The 6957-nt window shown below is 38.1% G+C and overlaps 1 pseudogene; it reads right to left on the reverse strand.

The window, feature by feature from the left end:
* Positions 1–781: 781 nt before the first annotated feature.
* On the reverse strand, positions 782–1741 carry LOC114683515 (annotated as a pseudogene).
* Between the last annotated feature and the right edge of the window lie 5216 nt (positions 1742–6957).

The following is a 6957-nucleotide window of genomic DNA, read 5'->3' on the forward strand; positions in this document are numbered from 1 at the left end:
ATCTGGAAGACTCCTGACAAACAACTGAAAGAGAAGTGTTCTGAATCTGGAACTGGACTTTTTATTTAATGATGCATGACTTCTGGAAAAAGCATTGTTTTCTTCATCAGGTAATTCCAACTAATCACACTTACATAAAGTTTATTATAAAAGACCTTACAGACCAATAAATAGCCTCACACCTCAACATCAAGCAGACCAAAAGACTATGCAATTCAATACACTTCTTTCGAGTCAAGAAAAAAGACATCCAGAATGGAAAAGTGTAGATTTACATTAAATTTTATGACTTAAGGAAGAATTGAATACTGGTAGTAAAGTATTGAAAGAGGATAAAAAGCTAATTTTTTCTAGTTCTAATTCTGTCCTGGATTTAAAAAAAAAAAAAATTGGTGGTGGATAAATACAAATTACATTCCATACCAGAAGTGTGTGTGTGTGTGTGTGTGTGTGTGTGTGTGTGTGTGTGTGTGTATGTGTGTGTGTGGTGTGTGTATGTGTGTGTGAAATACTTTTTTTTTTTTTTTTGCCTTTAGGTATTTTTTATTTCTTCAATTTTTATTATCAGGAGTGACTGAAATAAAAAATATAATTGAGTCCCATCATTATTGTCATTATGGAACTGGCTTTAAGAGAAAACAGGTCAGATGAATATTATTGCTTCCCACTTTTCAACTGGTAAATAGTTGCCATTGATAAAACAGACCAGAGAATCTGTCCAGAATGTTCAAGATACGGTGTATTATACAACATGCCTGTTCTCAGAACACCTAAGACATACTTATGTGAACTTCTTGATCTCGCCATACAAGACAAGCACAAAGGCACCACCCATTCCCCTGAGAATGTTGGACCATGTACCCTTGAAGAAAGCCTTGCTCCCTTCATCACGATCGATCTTCCTCTAGCAGTCAATCGTGCCTGTCTGTATGCATGATATCAGTTCCTTTGCGTCCCGACTGCATCATCATACGACGGCGAACCGTTTCAAAGTGATAGGAAGCCAGGCCAGCAACAGCAGTGACAGACTGTGTAATCATCCAGCTGATGAAGCTGTGAGCATTCTTGGGATCTGGAAGTATTCACTTTGCAGTGTCATAGATGCCAAAGTAGGCAACTCGGTAAATGATAATGCCCTGTACTGACACATTAAAGCCTTGGTACAGGCCCCTAATTCCATCGGAATTGTAGATCTTAACCAGGCAGTCACCAAGGCCTTTGAACTCCCTTTCAGCTCCAGCTTTGCCCACATCAGCTGCTAGACGGGTAGGGGCAAAATCAAGAGGGTACACAAAGCACAAGGTTGTGGCCCCAGTGGCACCACCTGATGCCAGGTTCCCAGCAAAGTAGCTTCCAAACTGGGTCCTCTTGACCACACCACCCAAAAAGATCTGCTTGTATTTATCTTTGAAGGCAAAGTTGAGTGCCTGGGTGGGGAAGTATCTGATAACATTGGCCAGGTTACCACACCAGAAGGACAGGACTCCCTGTTCCTTGGGGATACGAACCACGCAGTCTATAGTGCCCTTGTACTGCTTAACTGCCGTGATTTGCTTGCTGGCATGCTGCACCTGCAGCAGCAGCTTGACCCCGCTCAATTGGCGCCACCGCCGTCTTGGAGATGGCCGCGGCCACTCCACCTGCCAAGAAGTCCTTGGCGAAGGATACAGCGGCATCTGTCATGTTGAAAGAAAAAGAAAAGGCAGAGGACTGCAGGACAGGACTGCGTTGACAAGCGGCTTTGACTCCCGGGTAATAGGAATTTATATGTATAACTCAGAAACCTATCACATGGTAGTTTTCAAAAATCCTTACAGTGAGATTTCCCCTCTAAAATTTTTAAAATTAGAAACCTGTCATTATTATCTGTCTAAGACTTATTGTTTTGTGTGTAAATGTGTTGAATGTTTCATGGGAATCTTTCCTTTTTAATTTCAATTTTTTTCTGTTACTAATTTGATTCTGATGAGAATCTTATTGCTTCACTGGATTAATTTGGAAGCTCACACTGAAGCTCAACTCAAACAATCCCTAATTCCAAGCCAAACTTTAAGATGCATCTTTTCCATCATGTGCAAGTTTATCCAGAAGCAAACAAACAACACACACATAATGTTTCATTTTTAACTTCAGCAATATGACAAAAATAAAAATAATTAGCTTAATTGTAGGAAACAAGATAAAACATAGAACTAAAATGGAAAAAGTGTTTTTAGGAGTTAAAAGCAAGAGGACCCAAATGTTCTACATGAGGTTAACATTGGAAACCATTATTTCTAACAACATTAGAAATCCCTTTCCCCTAAGGTTTAAGAATAAGAAATGTCTGATTGTTTACTGTTGTGATAAAGGAAAGTGTGTAAGAAATGACAGTGAGTGTATGATTGGGAATAGGGACACAAAACATTTGTTGCATGTCTTAGTTCAAGGAAGACGCTACTTTGAGGAATGGAAATGAATCCAGTTTTCACATATTCTGCTCCCTCATTCCTTCTACAAACATTTACATGGCAACATCCCAAAGTATAAAATTCCATCAAAGTAAATAGTCACTAGTTTATCCTTGTTTAGTTGTGTTTAAAACATGGTATATATTTAATTAGTAAAAATATTAAAACAATCTATATCATCTATAGAAAAACATAAAGCAAACTTACATTGATTTGATTTAGTAAGAAATTACAAAATTTCTTACAAGTATTCTACTCAAAACATTTGTCTTTAATTAAAGATTATACAATCTATTTTTATGATAGGTAATAAAATTTCATTTGTGTATAATAGGCATATTTTAGTATTGTAAAAATTTTAATATTTTTAGAATTGTAATCTTATCTCTTTTTATTTTAATAATTTTAGGTAAACTAATATTTAGATTCTTTTTTACTATAAACAAATTCAGCTTATGTTTATTGTGGCTCATGTTGGACATGGTAAGACTTTAATACAATTGAATATAATGCTCTGCTGACTCTCCATGGGAGGCCTTACCTTCTTGTAGGAGGGAATGGAGGGTAGGTTTTGGGGGGAAACTTGGATTGCCTTGGAGTCCCAAAGATGTTGGAGATGCGAGAGCTGGGGCATACCTGCCAAGGAAAGTTGCTAACAGGGAGTGGAAGCAGCTCAAAAGAAAGAAGTGTGTGGCAGCCACAGAGCTGAAAGGAGTTGGAGATCTGAAGAGTGTTTGACATCAGACATGGAGGTGCAAGTTTGGAGTTTGCATATTTTTGGTCTTGCTTTAGTCCAGTATTTCATCACTATGTGTAGTGGGTAGCCATTCCAGCTTTGATCTAGAAGTTCCAACCCCCATTGAGACTTTGACAACTGTCACGCATACGAGGCGGGGCCAGGGGAGGCACCTGGAGACCCGAGATTGGAATGGGCCAGCGCTCTCTCTGTTCCGGGACCCGGTGGAGGTGGACCAAGCAGAACTCCAGAGAACACCGCTGGACTGCGATACACACCTATTAGAAGTTATGGCCATCATGGGAATACCTGTACAAATTAAGACAGACAATGCCCCAGGATATGTCTCCAATAAATTGAGACAATTCTTTGCTTATTACAATATAAAGCATGTTACAGGTATACCACACAATCCCACAGGCCAAGCAGTCATAGAAAGGTCCAATTGAACTTTAAAGGATATGCTAAATAAACAGCAACAGGTAACAATGACTCCTAGAAATAGACTGCATAGTGCTTTATTAACCTTGAATTTTCTCAATGCTGATGAGAAAGGAACAACAGCTGAGGAGAGACATTGGACTACAGACAAAACTCCTGAGCTAAACCAACCGGTTTATTTCAAGGATGTGCTGACCTCAGAATGGAAACCTGGATATGTTCTACATTGGGGAAGGGGTTTTGCCTTTGTTTCTGCAGGAGAAGAAAAGCTGTGGATAACAACAAAATTAATAAAAATTTGATTTGAACAGGAAAAACCCCTTGATGAAGAGAAGTAAAAGATCATCCACCAATGTGACATCTCTACAAGTTTTAAGAAAAATTTAACAATCAAAGGTTGGGGTAGGGTTCTGTTTTTGTCTTTCCAGGATAATGGAAATACCCATCTTCCAAAAATCATAAGGCCTTGGATACCCGGATGTTTACAGCAGAAAGAAAAAATCTATTGGTACCAATCTACACACGGTAAAATCTCACTGTCTAACATCTATCTCTCTATCAATCTAGAAAAGTTGTGGTTCCAATTCAATTATAAGCCAAGCTGGCTTTGGAGATGGAATTGGCTCACTCCTTCTCTAAACCCAAGCATATTGATAAAAGAAAAGTTTGAGAGGTTTTTCAGTCCCGTATCAGAAGAGCCCTCTGGTGTGGGACAGAAGGAAATCAATAAAAAGGGACCATTGTCTTCTAAATTCTAATTCTCTCCATGCTTACACTTGATTTCTCAGAATCCTTACTTACATCCTATGTCCTCTTTAAATCCAAACCTCCCATTTTTGATAACAGATAAGTTTTTCCAATAGCAATCTCAGAAGTCTCCAGAAGAAAGATGAGGCCCCAACAACAACTCTACCCAATCCAGAATGATGCCATGGTAATCATCATCATACTACACTTCTTGCCAGAATTTCAGACAATCTTATCCATTACTCTAAAACTTGCTGCAGAACCTACAGTTAGTCTAACTGAGATTTAACTATTTGAGCTTTCTCTCAGTACCCAACAGAGATAACATCACCCCCTAAATGGCAGGAAGCAATTCTAAGAAAATGATGCCCCTTCTCCCTTAGGTTTCATAATTCTCAGGGTTATGGATGATGGTTATAGGGTTGGGGTGGAAGAAAATATTAGACTCAGTATTCTAAAAAAAAGAGGGGGTGAGAAGAAATGGAATGGATAGGTATAAGATATTATGGTAGATCATTGTATATATTAGTAAACAAATTTAGTAAAATAGCAACCTTAGATAATTTGCACTGTAATTTGTACTGTTATGGATTCTTATATGTTGATACAAATGTAAATTATTTTTATATTCCTGTTTAAGATAATTTGTATATTGATACAAATACAGAACTATATTTGTTATAATGTATAATGTACATATATTTCTACTCTTATTTGAAATATTTGTATATTGATACAAATGTAAATTTATATCTGTCATACGTTATGTATGTTTTACTTCTGTTTATGATATTCGGTATGTTGATATATATATTTAAGATTATTGTCATATTGCATATCGCGCTATATATTCCTACCTCTATTGTAAATATCTTGTGTATTGTCACAATTTTGAAGTCATTGTTCTTTACCATACATTTGCTTATAGACTGTTTACCTTGTTTACGTGAAGCCTTAGTCCTTAGGTTATTTCGGTGGATAAGACTTATAGATTTATAGTCACCTATGCCTGTCATCTCTATAGTTACGTTAGTTAGGTTATCCAGATTTACAGATACATAGGTCAGATGGACAGGTAATCTTCAAACACTTCATAGACCTAGAGAATATGGCATTTAAATAACTTAGAATTCTGTTGACGTGAGACACAATTGCTCCTGGCTGCACCAATTTGATCCCGAGAGAATGTTGGGCTTCTAAGACATTTCCATTTGGAAGTTTGTCTTCTTGTCACAAAATGGCCTACTGGGCAAAGAACTGCCCTTGCCTTGACGGCTGACAGTACAAATGCAATGCTGTCCTTTCTGGACAAGCGGGACACAAGTAAAGTGACCACTGTACTCTGCCAAGACAGAGTAAGATGGTCTTTCAGAAATCCTGCTTCTGAAAATGGTCTGTCAGATAATCTAGGCCTGTAGCCAATTTGTATGCACCAACTATGCTGAGAAACATTAGGTGACTATCTAGGCTGCCAGCTGTCTTGGTCTATTCTTGCAAGATTCCCAAAAGTTGCTTGCATCCATCCACCATTTCTCAGGTACCATTATGTTCCTTCTCAGGTATTTAATGGGATTGAAGACTAGCAGTTATAGTTACAACTTAGTATATATAATATCTTAGATAGAACATATTAAGTATTAGATTCAGGTTCTTTAGGATAGGACACCTTTTGGAATGATCTTTATAACATGCCATTTACCTATGCTCTATACTTCTCTGGATTTTAGTATGTGTTTCTTGCTTGATATTGTTTGCATTGGTTGTAGTTTCATCTTATCTAGGTCATTATCTCTCATTATTCCTGGACAATATTTGATAACCATTCCTTTGTATATAGTCTTGTATTAGTTTAGAACCTTCTTATTTAGACATAAGGGGGAGATGTAGTAGGTAGCCATTCCAGTGTTGATCTGGAAGTTCCAACCCCCATTGAGACTTTGGCAACTGTCCCTACGAGGCAGGACCAGGGGAGGCACCTGGAGACCTGAGATCAGGATGGGCCAGCGCTCTCTCTGTTCCGGGACCCTGAACGGTGAAGGTGGACCAAGCAGAGCTCCACAGAACACCGCTGGACTGCGATACACCTTCCCCAGACCCTGAGACCTACCTATCCCTTAATTTGTAAGTTACACCATTAAATAAATATCCTTTTAACTATGTGGAGTGGCCTTAATAATTTCACCAATAACTATGCCCCTGTCCCTATATTTTTGAGTAGTAATATATATCCTGTGTCATTATATGTTGGGAGTACATGATCTGGTTTTTTATTTTAATCTTACAGGGGATTACAATTAAAGTTCGAGACTTTTATATACTATGGGGACTTTTGAAGTTTTTTTTTTGAATTATGATAGGCTATAAGCCTTTGGGAGCCAGGAAGTTGAATGTGGTGGTTTGAAAGACAATGACTCCCAAAGAGAGTGGCACTATTTGGAAGTGTGGCTTTCTTGGTGCAGGTAGGGCCTTGTTAGAGGAAGTGTGTCACTGTGGAGGCAATCTTTTAGGTCTCATATATTCCAAAGTCATGCCCAGGGTCTGAAACTACTTCCTGCTTCTTGAGAGTCAAAATGTAAGAACTCT

This window comes from Peromyscus leucopus, chromosome 9 (assembly GCF_004664715.2).
Source record: "Peromyscus leucopus breed LL Stock chromosome 9, UCI_PerLeu_2.1, whole genome shotgun sequence".
Lineage (NCBI taxonomy): Eukaryota > Metazoa > Chordata > Mammalia > Rodentia > Cricetidae > Peromyscus > Peromyscus leucopus.